This window comes from Amia ocellicauda, chromosome 12 (assembly GCF_036373705.1).
Source record: "Amia ocellicauda isolate fAmiCal2 chromosome 12, fAmiCal2.hap1, whole genome shotgun sequence".
NCBI classification, from domain to species: domain Eukaryota; kingdom Metazoa; phylum Chordata; class Actinopteri; order Amiiformes; family Amiidae; genus Amia; species Amia ocellicauda.
The window spans coordinates 22922405-22945694 of record NC_089861.1 but is presented as its reverse complement, the minus strand read 5'-3'; the positions used below and the strand labels follow the sequence as shown (position 1 = coordinate 22945694).

Genomic DNA, 23290 nt, shown 5'->3' with positions numbered 1-23290 from the left:
GTGAACAAAGGTAGAAACAGGGGAGACCGTGACACCTGCTCTTATACACTGAACAGGAGGTGACCATTGTAGATACAGTGGCTTCAAACAATTCGTTATGTTTGATCCAGGTGATAAATGTATACCATCAAATATTTCAGCATGTACAGAGTGTCTGGCAGCTACTGACCAGGTCTTGAATTGACACTAAGGATGAAATGGGTATGCAGGTACCTTTTGAAAAGAACAGTGACAGAATGAAGGAGATCAGGTTCTAGTCTATACACATCAGGGTTCATCACAGAAATGCATTTCCTTACAATATTTAGTTGCAGACAGTTACAATAGCTACCCATTTTCATGTTGTGTTTCCCTTGAGGCAAATGTGTTACCACATGTATTCATATACATGGATGAAGTGATTCCATTTGTTCACAGTGAGTAAATGGGGAGGATCTCATTGGTCAAAAAGCCACAGTCCGTGATCAGGCCAGAGAGGTGGGAATATTAGTACATGTGAAGCCATCTCAAGAGAAGGTGTTCTTTACTGTTGGATCAGACAACACAGCACACCTAACTGCATTCCTGACCTCTTGTACAATACAATTGAACCCATGAAGAGAGAGAGCTACTGAGGCCTGATATGACAAACTGTGTTTTTTGCTTTTTTTATGTAACCATCTTGGTCTTGAGCATCTTGAGGACTTTCCAGCTTCATTCAATGTATAAGGAGCATTACTGTAACTGAATACAGTCAAATCTTTTGTCATACTATTTTTTGATGTTGTGTGAAATGAGTCACTCAGAACATGAGTACAGCTCAAACTGTGGTGAAATGTTTACACTTTATTTTACCCACAAGCAGTGGTACTCATATTTAGTGTTACACACTTCACAATACACAAACTCGTTTTGACAGACTTAAAGAAAATAAAGCCAAATGAAGCAGAAGCTGATATCCGAAAGTATATCGTGCCCCCCAAGTACATTACCACAAATATTTATATACATATGTGCAAGCTACAGACTGTTAGATACATTAACCACACACTAAGCACTGTAGAGAATAGATAAAGAATATAAAATTTAAAAAATAATGAAAAAGGTAAACAGTGGTTTAGTCTGTCTTTCCATGCCTTTCCGAAACAACCAACACAAATTCAAAAAGTGAATAAAATTCTTCAGTATTGGACTGATCTCACCCCTGCAACAGGAACAGTCTCTAGTAAATGGTCCTCTGGAATCCAGAAGGAAATCCAAACAAGAATAGTCCAATAAAAGGAAAAGAAGAATCCATCCAAAAAGCATAGAACAAAGTCATTTAATAAAAGAAAGGTAGGTCGATCGATCAGGCAAACAATGATAATGGGGATATTCTGCAGACGTGAAACAGATAGAAGGCAAGGTTCAATAGACGGGCAGACAGGATAACAATACTAACACTCAGAAATTATTATTTTTTATTCTTTTAATTTCATGGCAGATGCCCTTAACCGGTGACTTGCAACATAAGTGCAATACAAAGTGCAAGAATACAGTTTAAGTACAAGGCATCAAACATTACAAATTCAAATTTACATTAAACAGAGCAATTCAAAATATAATACATTTTACAACTTCCTAATTACACAGGCATGTATAGTAAGTGAGGTCATAAATCCTGGAGAGTAAAAGTGCTGTCAAGATGTAAGGGAGCAAGGGGGAAAATCAATCAATAATACAAGTATTAGTAACGCACAAAGAAGTGCTATCTAATGGGGATTAAAAGGACTAATATTACAAGTACTGTCTGAAAAGATGTGTCTTGATAAGCGCCGGAATGAGGTCAAGAACTCTGCTGTTTGGACTTTGGTGGGCAGGTCGTTCCACCACTTAGGGTTCAGGGATGAGAAGGAGCGGCTCTGGAGGAAGGAGAGTGGAGAGGAGGCAGAGTTAGTCTTCTGGCACTGGAGGAGCGCAGTGGTCTGGAGGGGATGTATGGAGAGACGAGTGACTGAAGGTAGCTTGGTGCAGTGTGGTCGAGACAGCGGTAGGTGAGGGTCAATGTCTTGAACTGGATGCGTGCCGCTATCGGGAGCCAGCGGAGAGAGCGGAGCAGTAGAGTAGCGTGTGCGAATCGGGGCAGAGTGAATACCAGACAAGCTGCAGAGTTCTGGATGAGCTGGAGCAGCGGGTAGTAGTTGCAGGCAGGCCGGCCAGGAGGGAGTTGCAGTAGTCCAGGCGGGAGAGGACCAGTGACTGGACGAGCAACTGAGTCGAGTAGTCGGTGAGGAAGGGACGGATTCAGCGTATGTTGCTCAGGAAGAATCTACAGGTGCATGTCAGCGTGGTGATGTGCTGGGTGTAGGAGAGCACAGGATCGAGGGTCACTCCTAGATTTTTAGCAGAAGAAGAAGGAGAGAGTGTGTTGGTTTCCAAGGGGATCAAGATAAAGAAATCAGCAGAAGGTGAGGAAGAGTGGGGGGAAAAACAGGAGATCCGATTTGGAGAGGTTGAGCTTGAGGTGGTGCGAGTGCATCCAGGCGGAGATAGCAGACAAGCAGGAAGAGATGCGAGAGGGGATGAGAGGGTCGGAAGAAGGAAAAGACAGGAAGATCTGGGCATCATCAGCTTAGAAGTGGTATGAGAAACCATGGGATGCAGTGAGGGGGTCCATGGAGCGAGTGTAGAGAGAGAACAGGAGCGGGCCCAGGACGGAGCCTTGGGGAATGCCTGTGAGGAGGGGTTGGGGGTGGATGAGGAGCCTCGCCATGTCACTTGGTAGGTCCGGTCGATGAGGAAGGAGGAGAACCAGGTGAGAGCAGTCCCAGAGATCCCAAGGTCAGCAAGACAGGAGAGGAGGATGGAGTGATCAACAGTGTCAAATGCTGCGGAGAGATCAAGGAGGATAAGGACTGGAAAGAACAGGAAACAGGTGGAGAGGATTAATGGGGCAAGCTGGGATGATAATTGAATAATGGAGTTGATCAGTTGTGGCTTGGGTGACCTCTAGTGGTGAAAGCAGGGACAGTCAGGGTGCAGGAGTTACAGAGATACTGGAGTCACACCCTGCGGGCTGTAGAGCAACTCTCAAAAGCACCTGAGTTGCTCCCTGAAAAAAGAGGAAAAACTGGAAAAAAGAGTATACCAGTTTAAGCTGACAAGTTACTCTGACAGCCTATATTCTTTATCATTTGTTTGTTTTAATGTAATCGGAGTTACAAGTGGCTGATGGAAATAACTTTTCTTTATATGATAAATGATACTGTTTTGATGAACTGATTTGATGTAGTGACATGTATTTGTTGTTTTGAGAGTCTGAGTGCATTTTGCAAAGGATTTGTCATTTTGGCCAAATGTATATCAGTTTGGGGTGCAAGTTAATTGTTTTGATAAAGTAAATTCTGTTTGGAGAAATGTGCTCAAGCAATCAATAAAAACTGTAACACACAACTACCCATTAATAGAGCTGGATTTGCACTGGAGCAATCAAGGGACAGTACCTAGCTCAAGGGTATGACAGCAGCGTCCTCCGGGACTGACCCCACAACCCTGCAGTCAGGAGTGCAGAGTATTGACCGCTCCACCACTGAGACCACTTCCCTCTGTGGAAAAGGACAGTGGTTGAGCTGTAGCTTCAACTGCTGAATAAGCACAAGCCCTCCATCCTCAGAGGTCCATCAGGGTCAACACACTCACACTGACACACTTACAATACTAAAACCCCAAAGAGTTTATTAATGTTACTAAAATGAGAACATGTATGAATTCAAATTCAATTTATATACATGTCTTAATGTACATTATCAGGAAAATATGCACTAGGGAGGCAAAATACTAACTAACTAGCTTTATCTCCTATCAGTCATTAAGAGCTGCCCTGCCAGACGCACTGGAGTCTGAGAGGGACTGAGTAACGCCCCCCCGAAATACTTATACAGTGTGTTATACATGGTGTTGTAAGTGTGAATTGTGTGTGGTTTATACAGTGTGTTATGCAGCGTGTGTGTGGTTTATACAGTGTGTTGTACAGGGTGTTGTGCAGTGTAAGGTGTGTGTGGTTTATACGGTGTTGTTATATGAGCCCGGGTGGAGAGAGCAGTCTAACCTCTTGCTGACTAGAGCAGCAGGTTCACTCAGGTCTTTCTTAGCTGCCGCATTGCTAGTTTTGGGTGTTTTGTCAGGAGAAACACTTTTTAGAAAACCTCTCTCTCGCTGTAAGGCTGAGGCTCATAAGGCTTTTATTATCCAGTCCAATCCCTCTGGAACATTACTGCGCTCATGTGTACTGGTATGAGTGTAGGATGCCTCACTCTCTGTGACTGGTCACACACACACACACACATACTTGGTTTCTGAGATACACATTGGGACAGACTGGGACATGGGTCTTTGGATCTCAGGACCTGTTTTATTTATCTTCACACAGTTAGTGTCCTTATGACTCCAGTCACTGGGATACAGAGAGACAGGACTGGTACAGACATGGATCTGTGGACTGATTAAGACATCTGACATAGCTGATTAATATTGTTCAGGTCTTAGGCATGTGACTGTAGTCTGAGTGTGACACTGTGCAGGTGAGTGTAGAAGACAAACAAAAGGATTTACAAGTTGCCATAGACAGACACATGGCAGTCCAGGTGAGAGGCAGCCATCTTGTTGTGTTCCTAGTTTCAGACAGCCTTAGCATTCCTGATTTTGTTATAACTGCCTTAATTGAAGTTAAACTTGTCTGTAGTTTGCCTTAATCTAAGTCAATTCAGTACAGTTTCTGAGTTGGTGAAAGTAAATAGTTTGAAGTAAAGATGATTTAGTCTAGGACTAGTAGGATTTCAGTTAAGTGAGCTGTGCCAGGTGGATCCAGTTAGGTGTGAATTGGGGGCAGGTAGACAAAAGTGTACTTAAAGCTGCTGTTGAGAAAGCTGTGCTGTTTCTTGGTGACAAAAAAGTCAAGCAGATGACCAGGGGACAGAAAGCAAGAGCCCCCAAAAAATTAAAAACAAAATATAAAACTTGCTAAATTTAGAAGCATGTGGCCACTATAGTGTCAGGTTTGCAGAATGATTGCCTTCCTGGATGAACTCATTCAAGAAGATTTCATTTGTGAATGTTGTCAGCATGTTGAAATCCTAAAGATCAAGGTCCCTGATCTTGAGGCTTAGCTTGTTGATCTGCGCTGTATTAGGGATATAGAAGAACTGGTCAATCAGCCCATGAGAGAGATGGTGTGAACGCCAAAACCTAGGAGAGTTGAGATCTTAGAGCAGGAAAGTGTACAGAACTGCTGGATTACAGTAGGTTTTAACCACAGAAAAGAGTGTGCACAATCCTTAGAGACACCTCAAGAGCTAGAAATGCCCAACAGGTACGAATTGCTGAACACAAAGTTGGACAGTGACAGCTCAGAGGATGATGGGGAGGCAGTTGAGCACCAGAGCACCATGGTGCCCACTCCCCCCAAGAAGAGGGAGGTACAGTGAGGGAAAAAAGTATTTGATCCCCTGCTGATTTTGTACGTTTGCCCACTGACAAAGAAATGATCAGTCTATAGATTTTAATGGTAGGTGTATTTTAACAGTGAGAGACTAACAACAAAAAAATCCAGAAAAACACATTTAAAAAAAATTATACATTGATTGCATGTTAATGAGGAAAATAATTATTTGACCCCTTCGATTTAACACTTGGTGGCAAAACCCTTGCTGGCAATCACAGAGGTCAGACATTTCTTGTAGTTTGCCACCAGGTTTGCACACATCTCAGGAGGGATTTTGTCCCACTCCTCTTTGCAGATCCTCTCCTAGTCATTAAGGTTTCGAGGCTGACGTTTGGCAACTCAAACCTTCAGCTCCCTCCACAGATTTTCTATGGGATTAAGGTCTGGAGACTGGCTAGGCCACTCCAGGACCTTAATGTGCTTCTTCTTGAGCCACTCCTTTGTTGCCTTGACTGTGTGTTTTGGGTCATTGTCATGCTGGAATACCCATCCATGACCCATTTTCAATGCCCTGGCTGAGGGAAGGAGGTTCTCACCCAAGATTTGATGGTACATGGCCCCGTCCATCATCCCTTTGATGCGGTGCAGTTGTCCTGTCCCCTTAGCAGAAAAACAACCCCAAAGCATAATGTTTCCACCTACATGTTTGACGGTGGGGATGGTGTTCTTGGGGTCATTCCTCCTGCTCCAAACACGGCGAGTTGAGATGATGCCAAAGAGCTCGATTTTGGTCTCACTTTCACCCAGTTCTCCTCTGAATCATTCAGATGTTCATTGGCAAACTTCAGACGGGCCTGTACATGTGCTTTCTTGAACAGGGGGACCTTGCGGGCGCTGCACGATTTCAGTCCTTCATGGCGTAGTGTGTTACCAATTGTTTTCTTGGTGACTATGGTCCCAGCTGCCTTTAGGTAATTAACAAGATCCTCCTGTGTAGTTCTGGGCTGATTCCTCACCGTTCTCATGATCATTGAAACTCCACGAGGTGAGATCTTGCATGGAGCCCCAGACTGAGGGAGACTGACAGTTATTTTGTGTTTCTTCCATTTGCGAATAATCGCACCAACTGTTCTCACCAAGCTGCTTGGCGATGGTCTTGTAGCCCATTCCAGCCTTGTGTAGGTCTACAATCTTATCCCTGACATCGTTGGACAGCTCTTTGGTCTTGGCCATGGTGGAGAGTTTGGAATCTGATTGATTGATTGCTTCTTGGCTCCCAGTTGTCTTTTATACAGGTAACGAGCTGAGATTAGGAGCACTCCCTTTAAGAGAGTGCTCCTAATCTCAGCTCATTACCTGTATAAAAGACAACTGGGAGCCAGAAATCTTGCTGATTGATAGGGGATCAAATACTTATTACTTTCATTAACATGCAAATCAATTTATAACTTTTTGGAAGTGCGTTTTTCTGGATTTTTTTGTTGCTATTCTGTCTCTCACTGTTAAAATACACCTATCATTAAAATGATAGACTGATCATTTCTTTGTCAGTGGACAAACATACAAAATCAGCAGGGGATCAAATACTTTTTTCCCTCACTGTAGTTATAGTAGGAGACTCAATTCTTAGAGGTGTAGATTGCACAGTGTGTTCTAGTGATAAAGAGACTGCATGGTATCTTGCTTGCCTGGTGCTCAGGTTGCAGATCCCCCTAAACTAGTAGACGGGCTACTGGCCAAAGCCAGGGGGAATTCACTGGTCATGGTTGTCATGGGAGCCAATGAAATAGGAAAAGGTTGGGCAGAGGTTCTGCAAGACAAATTTAAAGAATTAGTAAAGAAACTAAAGAGCAGAACCTCCATGCTAGTTTTCTTTGAAATACCACATGCATGGCCAGGGAGACAGGCAGAGATTAGAAGGTTTAACACGTGGTTGAAATCTTGGTGTAGGGAAGAGGGTTTAAGTTTATGGAGCATTGGTCTTTCTTCTGGGATAGATGGGACCTGTACAAACCAGACGGTCTACATCTAAACAGAATTGCATTGAGAATCTTTTAAACTAGGGACCAGGGGGGCAGGGAGCTCTGACAATGGGAGATGTTCCACTAAGGAAAGAAACAAAGGGAAACTGCTATTAGAAAAGTCCTGAATTGTTTGTACCTCAATGCCAGGAGTATAAGGAACAAGATGTTAGACCTAGAAGCCAAAGTGCTGGTGTGTTACTATGATGTTGTAGGAGTGTTGGAAACATGGCTTACAGAACATGATGGGGATGAATACAAGTTGAAAGGATACATACAGTTCAGGAGAGACAGGCAAAATTGAAGAGGTTGTAGGGTAGCATTATATGTCAGAAATGACATTGAGGCAGAATAACTCAAATTAGATCCTAACAGAACAGAATCTTTGTGGGTTAAAGTTTTGAATAAAAGATCTGGAGGATTAGTGGTGGAGTGTGCTATGGACCACCAAATTCAGAAAGACGCTGCATTGTACAGTGTAATCAGGACTGCATGTAGCAAGGATGTGGCTGTTATAATGGAGGATTTCATTTCCCAAACACAGACTGGGAAAGCCCAGCTGGGACTACAGAAGCAGAAGTAGAAATGGTTGAGATGGTAAATGACTGCTTTCTAACTTGTCAGGGAACCAACCAGAAAGCATGAGTGGGACACTAGTTAGAGAACCAATGGCAAGCTGTGATCACAGTATGGTTAGCTTTGAGGCATACTTTCAACAAACAAGGACCAAGTCTAAAACCATGGTCTACAATTTTAGAAAAGAAAACCTTGAAAGTGTGAGGCAGCACTTAGAAGAGTTTGGAGCACACTGGATACAGATTCAGTTGAAAATGGATGGTAATATTTTAAGAATATACTACTCAGGAGAAATGTTTACCAAAACACATTGAGGACCAAAAAACATTGGCCAAAATGCTCTAATAGAAGTATGCAAAAAAATATCAAGAGAAAGAAAATCTTGTATAGCGCATACAGAACTGATAGAGACTAAACAAAATACAAAGAATATGTTGAACTGCAAAGAGATCGTAAGAAACGGATCGGGAAAGCAAAGAGGTAAATAGAAAGAAACATAGCTATTGGAGCTAAAAGTAATGCAAAGAGCTTTTTTCAATATTATAACAGCAAGAGGTCAATAACGGAGGAAGTGAAACCGAAAAAGGGCAAACATTGAAGTATCTTGGAAAACAAACAATATGTGGCAAATGTTCTAAATGAGTATTTCACATAGGTTTTTACAAAAGACAAAATGGATAACATGCAACAAGTTAACAACCAGTCCAGTGAAACCCTAAGAGAGATCATGATAAATGAGGAGGTACTAAAGGGACTAGCAGAATTAAAAACAAACAAATCACCTGGGTCAGAAGGTATATTTCCAACAGTACTTAAAGAAATGAGGGAAATGTATAGGCCACTAACTAAAATATTCAGAACAGGGGATGTGGCAACTGACTGGAAGACGACAAATGTCATACCAATCCACAAGAAAGGGGACAAAACCGAGACTGGAAATTACAGACCAAATCAGTCTCACCTGCATTACTTGCAAAATATTGGAAAGAATTATTAGACAGAAAATAGAGGAGCATCTTAAAGAAAAACATATTCTTGGAGATAGTCAACATGGGTTTAGACGAGGCAGATTATGCCTTATAATCTTTATATTTATATTTAGATTTATTATATTTTTTTGAACATGCAACTGCAGCTGTAGATCATGTGAAAGCATATGATATGATATACTTAGATTTTCAGAAAGCTTTTGATAAGGTTCCACACCAAAGACTGATCCTCAAATTGGAAGCTGTAGGCATTCAGGGTAATGTAAGTAGATGGATTATGAACTGGTTGATGTATAGGAAACAGAGGGTGTCGATTAGAGGAGTCGCTTCTAACTGGAGTGAGGTTGTTAGAGGAGTTTCACAGGGATCAGTGTCAAACCCTAGTGGGTGCCTAGGGGCAACTACGCACCAGCTCCTTTGTTAAATGAGAGGAGGTCATTACTCACACCGCTTCTCTCACCAGACAGGCTTGACAGAACCCCAAAGACACTCCCACAGGGACAGGTAAAGGAAAATACCTGTTAAATGAAATTCCAGTCAGGACATGAAGACAACATACAACACTAAAAACCGTACCCAAAAACACTAGAAAGAAAACGGAATACTAGGAAGTTAAAAAACTAGGATTTCCCTACAACTATAATGCAAACACAAAGCTCAATTCTCTCAATTCTCAATTCCTCGAACCTCAATTCTCTTCTTTCGCAGGTGTGATCAATGCTCAAACCGCACAGGTCAGTGGGATTAACCTCTCATGCTTTCTCTTCCAGCAGCCCTACAGCGCCCCGTTGGTCAAACAGACTAGGAACAAATTGATAATTAATACAAAACTCATTAAGCCGTTTGAATCTCTTGACGGGGTCTCCGTTTTGCCCAAAGGCAGTGAAACCTCAGGTAAGATAAGAGGTGTCAAGGTTTAATGTCAGTTTCTCACCACACTCTGAAGTGTAGTCCGCAATACTACTCTCAAATGCAGTTCAAGTCAAAGAATACCAGAAGAAGGAAGTAACCAACCGATCAGTCTCATCACTGCAACACCGACCAAGTTCAAAATAAAGCCAGTTCCCAAAAGTACAATTTCCTGTGGCTCTTAATTGCTGTATTGAAAGTCCCCTCGATTCTGCTCAGTGCACTTTCACTTACTGCAGCCAGAAACCCGTCGATTTAGCTGCTCAAAGCTCACGCCGTCAATGCTCCGCTCCAAGTGCGTATGGGTGTATCGTCACCGTCTCAGGGTTCAGGATCTCTGTTTGTAATCCACCAGGAAGTAAAGAGATCATCTGTCGGCGCAATAGTTTGCACAGATTCCCTCTCCAAACCTGGCTTTGCTGCTTCTTCCTCAGTCCTGCTGCTGGCCACATAGTGCGCTGTCTCATCCTGTCTGCTGTGCGGCTGAAGCATCTCTCCCAGCTTACATACTGAGACAGAGAGCCGGGGTGCAGGTGAAGGTGATTAGGAGAGAGCGTGTAGGGAAGTCCAGTATTAAGAAAAAAATATAGAATAAATAAATAAACCCCCGACACACATAACAAATAACCTGCAGCAAACATATTAAGCATAATAAATAGACAAATTAAAATGAAATAAGAGTTCATCACCCTCACCCACTCTGCACACCCCTCCTGCAACACACCAACTTAACTTCAAAGAGTTTACATCTCTGATCATGGTAAAAAAAGGAGAAGTCCACTGCTATCCTAGTCGAAACAAGAACTTTAAAAATACATTGTATATCATCAATACCTGTACTGGACAGACTTTTATTACGGGGTTTTAAAATGGCTAGCTTCACTTGATCCAGGAGAAAGTTGACCAGAGGGCTAAAAAAAATAAAAAATGTCTGGAGTCGCAGACTCTCTGTAAAAAGATTAAACACCGACTCCACTGCGGGGCAGAAAGCACAGCACTCCTCCACCCCTGGGTCAACCTGACACAGCCAGCAGTTTGTCAGAATACCATGCAGGACACACCACTGCAGATCTCCCGAGCACTTGGGCAGGGGAAGCTTGTACAACACCCTCCAGGACAGCAGCACAACCCACTTCTTAAAGTCACAGAGGTCTCCTTTCTTCGACACCAGAACAGGATAAAGAAATCTTTAAACTGAGTGTCTTGTAAAAGCTTGACATTAAAATATCTGCACCCAGCACCGGTGAGAATAGAATAGATTTAAAAACACCTTCCCCTTCCACTCAGACAGCCAACAATCTGCATTTGTGATATCACAATGAGTCTTGCAGAAAAACTAAATTAGCCTGCTTTGACTCCAGAAAACCAAATAATTGTGCCCTCTTTGCTGACCTCCCTACAGCCATTTACATTTAAAGAGCATAAAAGTAACCATGGGGAAAATAAAACAATAAACCAAGATAAAAACACCCACGAGTAAAAACTTGAAACAAAGACTTATTTAAAAACTCTTTTATTGGGGCAATCAGATTCCGGGCACCGCTCACCAACTTTTGTAACCAAAACCTCTTCTGCCTATCAAACTCAACTACTGTTGATTTTTGCAGCACCACACTTGCAGAGACCATTAACAGCTTTAAATCTGGATAAAAGGTTGATAAATTAACTCCCTTCCTACCTTTCATGTCATCCATAAACTTAATTAGGTGTTCCAGGGAATAAAGCTTTTTCCTTTACCAGGTGTTTCCCTCACCTCAACTGCCTGTGCCTCCAGAACCCTTGCAGCCCAACTAGCCCCCAGCGTCGCAGTCTTTCCTGGTTCCTGGGCACTGATCACAGTTTAGGACATGCATTTTTCATATGGCCTACTTCACCACAAAGACAACATTTCATTGTATCAGAAGAAGCACAAATCACACATTCTTTCTCCTCCACAACTAACCTCCAGGCTGCACTCAAATCCAGCTCTGGACATTATTTTTCCATACCTGGCCAATTCACTTTCTAAGACGGCATTAGTGACAAAAGGGGGAACATTAGATCAAATTAACTTTCTTCAGTGGAGTCGATAGAGGCATTGCTGACACAAAAGCAAAATCAATACTAAAACCTTCCTCCACTATTTAGTTCACAAAAGATTCCTGACTTAAAAACACAACAGTGACTTTATTCATTCTGGAAGCAGACTTAATATTTGTAAACCCCACGATCTCAACTACTGCCATCATAACCTCCTCCACCGAGACCCCCATAGCAGGAACACACCTAAACCTGTGTCTCCATGTCAGCCCCACCATACTGGGCCTACACCACCACACTCCCACCCAGCAAAACAATTAAAGATATAAATCAACAATTAAAATGCATAAACTGTAACTATGTAAGATAAAAAGTCCTTAGTAACTCAAAAAGTGTGTACAAATAGCAAAAAAGGCTACAGAGCAGTAAACACTATTCAAACACACCGCTCCCAAAGCCCCTCCAACAATTCCACAATCCTAAGATGTTAAAGCCTGTTTCTTACTCACCCAGATTCATACAAATCCATGGAAACCTTTTCATGAATTCACAATTGCTGTAAGTCAATGGTCACAAATCACTGACTCTCAAAAGCGGCTAATAAATCTCTTAAATCCTCCTGACATGACACACGTATCCAATTTCACACTGTGAGTGCAGTGAGTCATTAAAGAGAGATAACAGTCCTGTCACTTTAAATGTAATGGCTCCTGGGATCTGTAGGTGTATGGAAATTTGGCAAAAATCTATATCTTTGGTTTTGGGGCGAAATCAGCAGACAAAACTTCACATCCTATAATCCATCACTAACACTAACTCAGCGTGTGGCTGACGCCAGTTACCATGTGAAGTTTGTTTTCAATCATTGAGGCTTGAAAGTGTGAGGACTTGGGAGAGAAAGGTAATTCTCTGGGTTTAAAATCAAATTTAAAAAAACATTCATTCTTAGATGGTGTATAGTGTGTCTATGTAAAACACAAGAATAAACATAATCCATTTAATTCAATACAGATTGTGCCAAAACTGTATAAACGACAAGACTGGACACATCCAGGCTGATATGCTTTTAATTTCACTTAAACATCCAATATTTAGTTTACAAGCCTGGATAGGTCCAGTCTTGTCATTTATAAAGTTTGGGCACAGTTGGTTACATTATAAGTACAGTAGGCCACGTTAAGCGTTTTTCTACATTAATAAGAGATTTTCGATAAGTGGATCATGATTAGTGCGGCATCCGTCCTTGGTAGCTATTGTTTCACATCATGATGTGAGTGTGTGTGTGTCTGAGTGTGAGAGAGTGTGTGTATTTCATTTCAAGCACCAGAATTTATTATTTATCGCTATATCCTAAAAAACATCTTCCCAGACTACTAGCAACCATGACTCCAACCCCCAACATTGGTGTATCACCAATGTTCAAACTAAACCTGTGCCCTTGGGCACTGATGCAACATCTCACAGGCAACTGCAGTGTACATTACATATGTGCAGAAATAACAGATCAATTGCCTTGATACACATCTGTCTGCCATATTAACTCAACCACAATAATGTACCTACAATAACAACAACAACAACAATGATGTAAAACCCTTCACACACATCAACACTGTTAAGCACACATACTACCCCCCCCCCCCTCAGCCTCCTGTATTCACAGAACTACCATGTGGATCTGAGAGACATTTACACTGTCGGATTAATTGCAAAATGCAGGGAGAATACTGTCTATTCTATAATATGCAATATAGCAAACAGCTTTGTGTACATACCTAAAATAATAACAATAATAATAACAACTAGCTTATCCAAGCAAAAGATAAACCTTGCTGTTGTCCACAGTATTAAGTAGGGGAATTTTTGGTGTCTATAATGACCTGGGACACTGATACAAGTGGAAAGATCACATTAAAATCTAGTCAGATTTCACTGTATGTTTATTGGATTCACCCTGAGTTTGACCTCACAATCTGAGTTCACTCCAACTGGTTATAAATAGACACACCACTGCAGGACACATAATGCCCACTAGATGGTGGTGCAAAAGTGTAACTTTAATTTAAACCTTTAAAACTTACACTTCTGCACAATCAGGTGGATGTTATGTGAACTGCAGTGGTGTGTTTTTAGTATTTTATTCATCATATCTTAGAAAGGCATCCAATGGCACTGTATAGTAAATTAAAAATAAAAGCAATCGGATCTTAATATTTTATGAAGGCTATGCTCTTTATGATTCATACTACTACTCCATTCACACTGCCACCCTCATTGTGACATCATGGAGGTTCAAGAGCCCTAAACGGGTATACTTATGCCAAGCATATAATTATTGAGCAAACCCAGACCAGAGTACCAGAGTGGTCTTCCCTTGACTTTGTGGAAGTGCCAGTAGCGTGTTGTGTCTGTTTTTAGAGTTTCAGCTGGATCTCATTTGGAGGAGTGATAGGTGAGACAGAGAGATGGACGAGAGCCTGTTGGGGCTGCATCTGAGCCTCCACTATTCACTTTTCAGAAGCGTAATTATAGCAAACTGCTATTGGGATGATCAGTGCCGGCCCTAGCCTTTTCGGGGCCACTGGCGAGGTTTGATTGTGGGGCCCCCTCGTTGCCTTGCAACAGCTTGGGTGTAGTGAACCCCAGCCACTTTAGGACATTTTCTCGATTCAAAAGATAACGATAGGCTGTGAATGCAAAATCGGTTATCTGAGAGAGATTACATTTTGCAATCATAAGGACAAAGTTAAATATGTGAATATGTCTGAAAATAATAGTCTGGACTGCACTTCTCTCTCTCACGTCTTTATTCAACACCTTCATTGTAACTGCCTCCTTACTATTCGTAATGATGTCCTGTTCTGACCCCACTGATAGGACTGATGTAATTATGACTACATACCCCAGTATAGGAATCATGCTCTATTTCAATTATGACAGTATTAAATTTACTCTTTTCTCTTGTATAAAATGTGTTTAGTGGAACTTTAGTGAAATGTATGTAATAAAGTGCATTATGCAAATTCTAACAGTATTCATTTAGAAGCAGATCTGTCACTGTTAAACGTGCTCACATTTGTGTCTCTAAGCACATACACTGTTTGCATGGCTTTCTTATTAGTCATTTCATGACCCAACCAAAAACAAAAGAGGAACAAAGTCATTATTAAGGGTATGAACTGATATTAAGGTGTCGTGAATACATGATTTGAACCTGCCAAAACACTATTTAGTTTAAAATCATTTTGATTAATGATAAATCATATATTTTTCAATCAGATGTCTAAAAGGCTTCATTGACTACTAACAATTACTAAAAAGTAAAATTTGAAGCCCTTTTCATTCTCAGAATGAAATGCTACAGTCTGTCCTTTGTTCTTTACCAATAAACTATAGAAATTATGCCTGAAAGTACAGTCGTTCTAACAGCAGCTCTCAAACTGCAATTACTGCTTTATGAACAAGTGATACTTATAATCAAAGTGTGATAAACAGAGGGGGTGGGGTTGTAATACAAAATCTTTACACGTTAATGCATCATGTTAAGCAGCTTTTGATTTAAGTAAAATACATGCAGGTCTGGGGAAGACAAATAAAATACTTCAGATTTGTTAATGGTGGCTACAGTTTGCTTTCTTGTTTGAAGTGAACAGGATTTCATTGTCTTATATTGTTATTTGAATATATAAGGCATTATGAGGCAACCTTGCAAAGACAGCTATACCAAATAAGAACATAAGAAAGTTTACAAACGAGAGGAGGTCATTCGACCCATCATGCTTGTTTGATGTCCATTAATAACTGATTAATTAATAACTTAAGTGATCCAAGGATCCTATCCAGTCTATTTTTTAATGTTCCCAAATTGTCGGCTTCAACCACATCGCTGGGGATTTTTCGTTTGTTCCAGATTGTGACAATTCGCTGTGTGAAGAAGTGTCTCCTGATTTCTGTCTTGAATGCCTTGAATCCCAATTTCCATTTGTGTCCCCGGGTGCGTGTGTCCTTGCTGAAATGGAAAAGCTCCTCTGGTTTAATGTGGTCGATGCCCTTCATGATTTTGAAGACTTAGATCAAGTCCCCACGTAGTCTCCTCTGTTCCAGGTGAAAAGGTTCAGTTCCTCAGTCTCTCAGTAGGACATTCCCTTCAGACCTGGAATAAGTCTGGTTGCTCTCCTCTGAACTGCCTCTAGAGCAGCGATATCCTTCTTGAAGTGTGGAGCCCAGAACTGTCCACAGTATCCAGATGAGCTCTAACTAGTGCATTGTACAGTCTGAACATTACTGCCCTTGTTCTCAATTCTACACTTTTGACAATATACCCTAACATTCTGTTTGCCTTTTTTATTACTTCTCCACATTGTTTGGATTTAGAAAGTGAGGAGTCCACATAGACTCCTAGGTGTTTCTCATGCGTTACTTCATCTAGATCTGTACCTCCCATAGTGTAATTATAGTGGACATTTGTGTTCCCTTTATGTAATACCTTGCACTTGTCCACATTGAATTTCATTTGCCAGGTGTCGGCCCACAACTGAATATTATCTAAGTCCCTTTGAATAGCCTGTGCTGCCGAGATTGTATCTGCTGAGCCACCTATTTTAGTATCATCTGCAAATTTGAAAAGTTTGCTAACTATCCCAGAGTCCAGATCATTAATATAGATTAGAAAAAGCAAAGGCCCTAGTACTGATCCCTGTGGAACTCCACTAACAACCTCACTCCAGTTATTATTATTATTATTATTGGTTATTGGATGGTAGCAGTAAGCCTGCCTTGGGTTTGTTTTATTTATACAAGGTTCTGTATTGACTGCTTGCTCTACTTACTGCCCAATCTGCTTATTGAGTTTTTAGCCATACATTATGACAATGCCCTGCTTAAATGGTTATAATTAAATTGTTTCCTTTTTTTCTTTCTTTCTTTTTTTTTTACTAAAGCTCTTTCCCCCACGGTGTTTCTGGTTTTATATTTTACTTTAACATACATTTTGATCTAATTGATTCCTGAAAGTAATTAATAAATGATTGCAACAGCTCATTGTAATTGATTGCAGCTAAGTATGCAAAACAAGGTTGTCTCTGAAAGATGTCAAACCCCTAAAATAGGTTACTGTACAGGATTGGGAAACCATAGATTTACATGTTTGGAGAATTTGCTATTGTATTTGCTTTGTGTTAATTGGTGTTCATTTTAGTTTATATGGTTGGTTTATTCTTTTGGGTTACTTTGTTTGAATTTAATTGGATTTGATTTGGTTCTCACTTATGTATTTTTAGTGGTATTTGCACTTTAATTCCAAGCTCTCAAGCACTGTGTTCCTGTTACATTTGATTAGTGTTTCCCATTACCGACCCTAGCTTCCTTCTTACCGATTACCACCTCATGGATTGCCCTCTCAGTTTTGTTCACCCAATAATCAACCCTTTGCCTGCTTTGACCATGACTAATGGATTTCCTCGGACACTCCTGTTTGCTGGTTTGCTGAATTCTGCCTCCTCCTTGCATGGTGCACTATATAATTGCTCTCCAAATTAAAGGACCTGTGTGGGATGTTACTTTTTTGTTGGTGGGATTCTCACATTCAGAGCAGTTTAGTTGCATTTTGCCAATGTCTTCTTGCATTGAATTTGGTTCTTCAGGACTGCTCTAGAAATGTATGAGATTTCCTACTAATGTTTCCATTTTATCCTCCCATCTATAAACACTATGTTATGAACCCATATCTTTTCACATCGGATTATTTTTGGCAAGTTGTGCCTCTAGTTGCACTCTTATACCCTGGTGCAAAACAAAGAAAAGGGGAAAAAAATAACAACAAAATATATGTAGCGTAAGGTACACTTATACATTTCAATTAAAGAAGTGAATTTATAGTATCACCTTATCACGAATCCTGGAATCTTGTAGAACTGAATTTCTGTAATAATTGAACGCAGACACCAATTCCAAAGATATAAATTGTCAAATTTATTCAAAAACAAAGACTAAATGTAGTACTACACTAATTATACAAAAGGAAAAAACGAATTAAAATTCAACTCTAGATCAACAAATCAAAGACAAATCACTTCCGTGACCAAATCAAAGACCATGGGATCGCATATGATAACACACAAATCGTTAAACAAAAAAGGTTATAAACACATTGACTACAATACCGGTTAGTAAGACGAAGGTGAGTCTCTCATTAGTATTGTTAGTCAGACATCAAATAACTACGCAGGTTAGTATTTATGTCAGGTAACTTCTCATTATATATATATCAGTCTCATTTACGTTTAGGTGCCGAGAAAGATCCTATCATTACCTGTTACCACAATTTCCCTTAACTGATTATTATTCAATGATTAAGGATAGGCAGGGCCACCAATAATCTAATGTCTATTAACAATAACAACAATTTCAGACTAAACAGTTAAACAGGAATGAGAAGATATTTCTTTTATTTCTAAAATGATCAACAAAACAGTTTAATGCAACACACATTTATATTTAAGAAAACTAAATGATATTACACATTCTAGAGTTATGAATCACAGATTAACATTTCTAATTGATTTCTCAAATGTCATGAATCACGAACTCCAAACTGTTAAACTTATCTGAATTTCGTCGCAGAGAGGCCTCTCTGTCCTCGGGCTCAAATAACAGTACACGGCACGAGGTCCATGTGGTTTGGAACAAAGGCAGTCCGGTTCGGCCTTGTCCAAGAACTTCCACTCAGTCGATGTACCTGGAAGTTGGGGTTTCGCGAATGTAGAGTCTTTTCCAAACAGATTTTCCACTGGTTTGAAGGCTCCAAGGTTGTGCACAAAATCTTCTTGGCAAGCAGGGTCTCTCACCGTACTTATTTGAAGACAAAGTCTTTGAGGAAAGCAGGGCCCTGTTTGTTCCAAGGGTCAAGTTTCTTAAGACTCAATAGCTATTTAAATGACTGACACTTTCGTATTCAGTCGACTTAGTCAATTGTCCAGCTGTAAAACTCCACTGATCAGGTGGGCACAAGTGGGCAGCGCAGTCTGTAAAGTTCTTTATTTGATAAAGTTCTTTAAAAGAATTCGTTGTACGGCTCAATCTCCTTCTCCCAGTTTAACTCTTCTGTTGCCGGCAAAGACTTGGTTGGTTTCTGGTTCCGGTTCGGGCAACAGAGCTACAGGTTGAGCTGTGGCAGCGAGTTTCTGGTTCAGTTGAGAGAGAGAGAGAGAGACCGTGCGCTGTTCTTTATACGTCTGTCAGATCAATAGGTGATTGGTTCTTGAGTTTTTGAGATTGGATTTCGGTTTCAGGCCCCAGTGTCCTATTGGAGGGGGGCTTGATTTATGACTGATGTCAATCCATGCCATCTTTTGGAAATGCCAGTTGACCCGGGTTCATAGCTCTGTGTCGGAATTTCGGCTCTCGTCCATTTCAAAGAGTTTTTATTACCTACAGGCCCCCTTCTCCAGACATCTCACAGGATTCTAAGCTATTCGGTCCATTCTCGGTGCCATCCTCCCAAAACTGTCACTTTGATGTAAACCAGTCCCACGCTTTAAGGAAATCTGATAACTTTTAGGGGAGAGGTCTTCTTTAGATCAATGCTTCAGCTCAGAACTAAAATGCTCTTATCAAAATACACCCATCATAATGCTACAACAGCAACTTTTCCCCTCTCTCTCTCTCTGATCTCTGATCTTTCCTCAGCTTTTAAAATGCGGGGCCCTCTCCTCTGGCCAATACTGGGGCTCCAGCCGGGTTAGGTGACAAACAATGTGATTAGACAATCAAAGAATTAGAGAGAGAGAGAGAGAGAGAGAGAGGGAAAGAGTTGCTGTGCTTTGCCTTTTAATGCTTGATATCATAGGTGATTGGTTCTTGAGTGTGCAAAGTGATTTGTGCCAACCCCCCCAGTCTCCTATTGGAGGAGGCTCGATTTATGACTGATCCATGCCATCTTTTGGAAATGCTGGTTGGCCTGGGTTTGTAGCTGTTTTGGGATTTTGGCTCTCGCCTGCTTCAAAGGGTTTTAATTACCTCCAGGCTCTATTCCCCAGACATTTTCACAGCAGGGATTCCAAGTAATTTGGCCCATCCTTCCAAGACTGCCACTTTGACATAGAACAGTTCATGGGCTGATGAGCTCAGGAATTCTGGTAACCTGGGACCTGGTGCACAGGTTGAGCATCTTGAGGTGGCGGTTCAGGTGTATCCAATCCAAGATGGGGTGGAAACTGCCATCTTTCTTGTGCACTAGGAAGTATAGAGAATAGCATCCCTTTTGCTGCCATGGAGGGGGCACTTTGCAGTTTGCGATTTTCCAGGACAGCAGCAATTTCGATGCGAAGCACCACACACTGCAATGGGTCCTTCACTTGCAACCACACCACACCTCGTAAGGGGGTTGGACGAGTTTGAAACTGCAGGGAGTGGCCAACTCTTATAGTTTGGAGCAGTTTGGGGGGTGTATTGGTGGGCTAGAGGCTGATGGAATGCCACAGGGCTGTGGCATAGGAGGTCCACCAGCCATCCTCCTGACACGTGTCATGCCGGACTGCCGGGGGGGTGGGGGCGCTTGCCTACCTGGAAATGCAATGCCTGGGAGCCAAGGTCAGGGGACGTCGAGCTCCTGAAGGCTGCCTGTGGGGCTGGGCCAAGGGTGTAACAGGGTAGAACCCGGCTAAGCTGCAGGGACTGCTCCCTCTCCTGGAGAGTGCACATCATCATCTCCTCCATGGAGGGGCTAAAAGTAAAGCCCATCAAAATGGGTGCATCCATGAGGCATGTCCTGTCCATATCAGAGCTGGCGGCGTGCCACCACAATGGCTACTAAGGAGAGCCCAGTTGCCCTTGTGCCATGATGCATCACGTTGACCTACGTCCCACTGTGTCCAGGGCCACAGCCAGCTGGACAAGTGAGAGGGCCAGCAGGCTTTTGGTGTTACACAGGCTAGCCACTTGGGCTCCAGCCTTGTAAGCCCTCTGGAGCAGGGTCTCCATCATGCGACACTGCCTGTTGGGGCAGGCTAGGTCACGTGATTCCATGGACAGCGGGGGTAAGGAGATTAGCGCGGCGATGGTGAAGTTCACTCTGGGGAAGTCCACCAGGCCCGCTTCACCTGAACCTTGGGTTCTGGTGTAGGCCTCTCCCAAACCGAGCCTGGGCGGTGATCCCAGTTGGCTCGCAGTTCGTCCAGGAGGTCAGGAAGTAGTGGAAGGGCCCATGTGGGCACCTGCAACCAGTGGCCCCTTTTGAACTTGAAGCGTAGGTGGGTTGAGTCAGAGGCCAGGGGTTCTGCAAGCAGTGCACGGCCCTCTGGATCACCAGCCAGATCTCCCGGTCCTGTCCCGCAGGAGCAGGGAGAGTGTCATCGCTCAATGGAGTGGGTGGAGGGCAATCCCTCCATGAACTCTCCCTCCGACTCCAAGCCCAAGTGCAAGCTGAGTAATAGGCAGTCCTCCTCCCAAATCGCCTGTCTACTGCCCTCATCCAAAGATGTGGCAGAGAGGCTCCCCTCAGAGTCCAGTGGCGCGGTGTGGGCCAGGGGTGGAGACTCATGACACGGGGGGGTAGGGTACGTCCATCCTGCTGTACAGAGCCACAATGGCCATGTTTTGCTGACTGTTGATGGAGCTGGAACTCCTGCGCCGATGCCTCAGCGGGGAGAGAGCCAGTGGCACTAAGGGAGAGGAGGAGGGTGCCTGGGCATGCTGCTCAGGCACAGCAGCCGCAGCAGGCGCAGTTGTAGCAACAGGTGCAGCCATAGCAGGCTGTTTTAGAGGAGGCAGAGGATCTCCCAGAGAGTGGGGGATTGCTGGACTTAATGGCGATTGTGTCAGTGTCCTGCATGGGACACAGGGCAAAGGACCTCTCCACTCCAGGAAGGCCAGATTTGGTGGCCACACGGAGCACAGCAGTGGGGGCAAGCGGGCAAGGAGGAGTGGGGTCTCTCCATGCTCTGAGTGAGTGCCACACACAAGTGGTTTTGTGGGGAAAACTATTCAGTTAATCTAAGGCAAGTGTTCTGATCCTTGAAGTGTCAAAGACATCCAAAAACTGCCCATTTGGTGGTATCTAATCACTGCTTAGATTTACTATTTTTTATGTTAAATCTTTTCCTTCTACCTTTTCCAGGGTTTTGAAAAACTTCGTCATCTGTTTGAAATTCAAACACTGCTCTATACTGACCTACCTGACAATCTGCAAAGCTTGAGAATCCAGCTTGGTCAGTTGGTAAAGCCAGACTTTCATGGGCATGGCCTGTTCTCCATCTTTACCTAGCAAGTCTGGAAGAGCTGAGTAGACCTTTAGGGCATCTTGAGTAGTTACAGGATTGTTTTCAAGAGCAATATCTCCATAGAATGTACAACTGATCTTGCCTGCCTGTCCACGTTCTTCATCAGTCATTTTGAGAGATGCTTGACCTTTGATTGATAGACAAGGCATTTTTCTTGCATGTAGATGATCTTGGATGTCCTGCTGGTTCTCTTGTGAAGACACCTCTCTGTCAAAGACAAAAACGACTTGGGCCCCATACAGAACAAAAGTCACAACATGAGTAGAAGATCCCGCCTGAAATACATTGCAGTGTTTTACATTTCCTGCTCCTAAATGGTCCATAGTGAGCTGCTCAAACCTGGTGGTGGTGGTGCGATATTGCAAGGTGACCCATGACCCATGCTTTTAAGAAGACTTGTCATTTAAATAGCTAGCTGTGCCATGCACAGAGACCAGCCCACCTAGGAAGCTCAACCTTCAGAGCTGATGCTTTTTCCTAGGTGGAGTCGGAAGCAATAATCTGGAAACCTGTATTTGACTGAGGACACATGTTAATGCATTTTTGTAGAGAGAGTCTTGGTATCCCACACTGTAATTCCTATAGTGGAAACAAGGTAACAGGAAAAAAATACAGAAAAAGAAATACACCTTCAGGAGTTTGGACAACCCTAATAAATGTATATAGTAGAAGTTAAATATGGTAATGTTTGGTTTGACTTGCTTGACCCACCACCTGCCCACAACCCCAGGTGGAATGAACCAAGGAGATTAGGTAGAGAAAGGCAAGGGAAGGGGTGATATCAATGCTTGGGTAGGTGGAAGTCTATCTTGGGATTTGGGTTTTCCTTTTCCCACATTTGAGGAACATTAGAGTAACACAATACAATCATATTGTTCTGTCTTTTACTGCATATGATAATTCATACTCAGTAGAACTGAAGTAACATTCATTGCAAGATGATTAGTTCAAACATTTCAAAATGCACCTGCATTGTTTTGCATTTTGTGACTTTCAGTCAAATAAAAGTATATTTTTCAAGTCATACATTTCGTCAGTGAAGATTTCTTTAAACTAATAGTGATACAAGATCGTCTCGTTCTCGTGAACGCAATATTGTAT

General features: G+C 42.3%; 1 long non-coding RNA gene across 1 annotated transcript; it reads right to left on the bottom strand.

Annotated features, from left to right (window-relative positions):
• Nucleotides 1-1284: 1284 nt before the first annotated feature.
• On the bottom strand, nucleotides 1285-10493 carry LOC136764582 (uncharacterized). Its single transcript, XR_010821213.1, has 3 exons — nucleotides 10128-10493; nucleotides 3462-3563; nucleotides 1285-2351 (listed from the first exon to the last, which is right to left on the bottom strand). It is a non-coding gene; the product is annotated as an uncharacterized LOC136764582 (long non-coding RNA).
• Between the last annotated feature and the right edge of the window lie 12797 nt (nucleotides 10494-23290).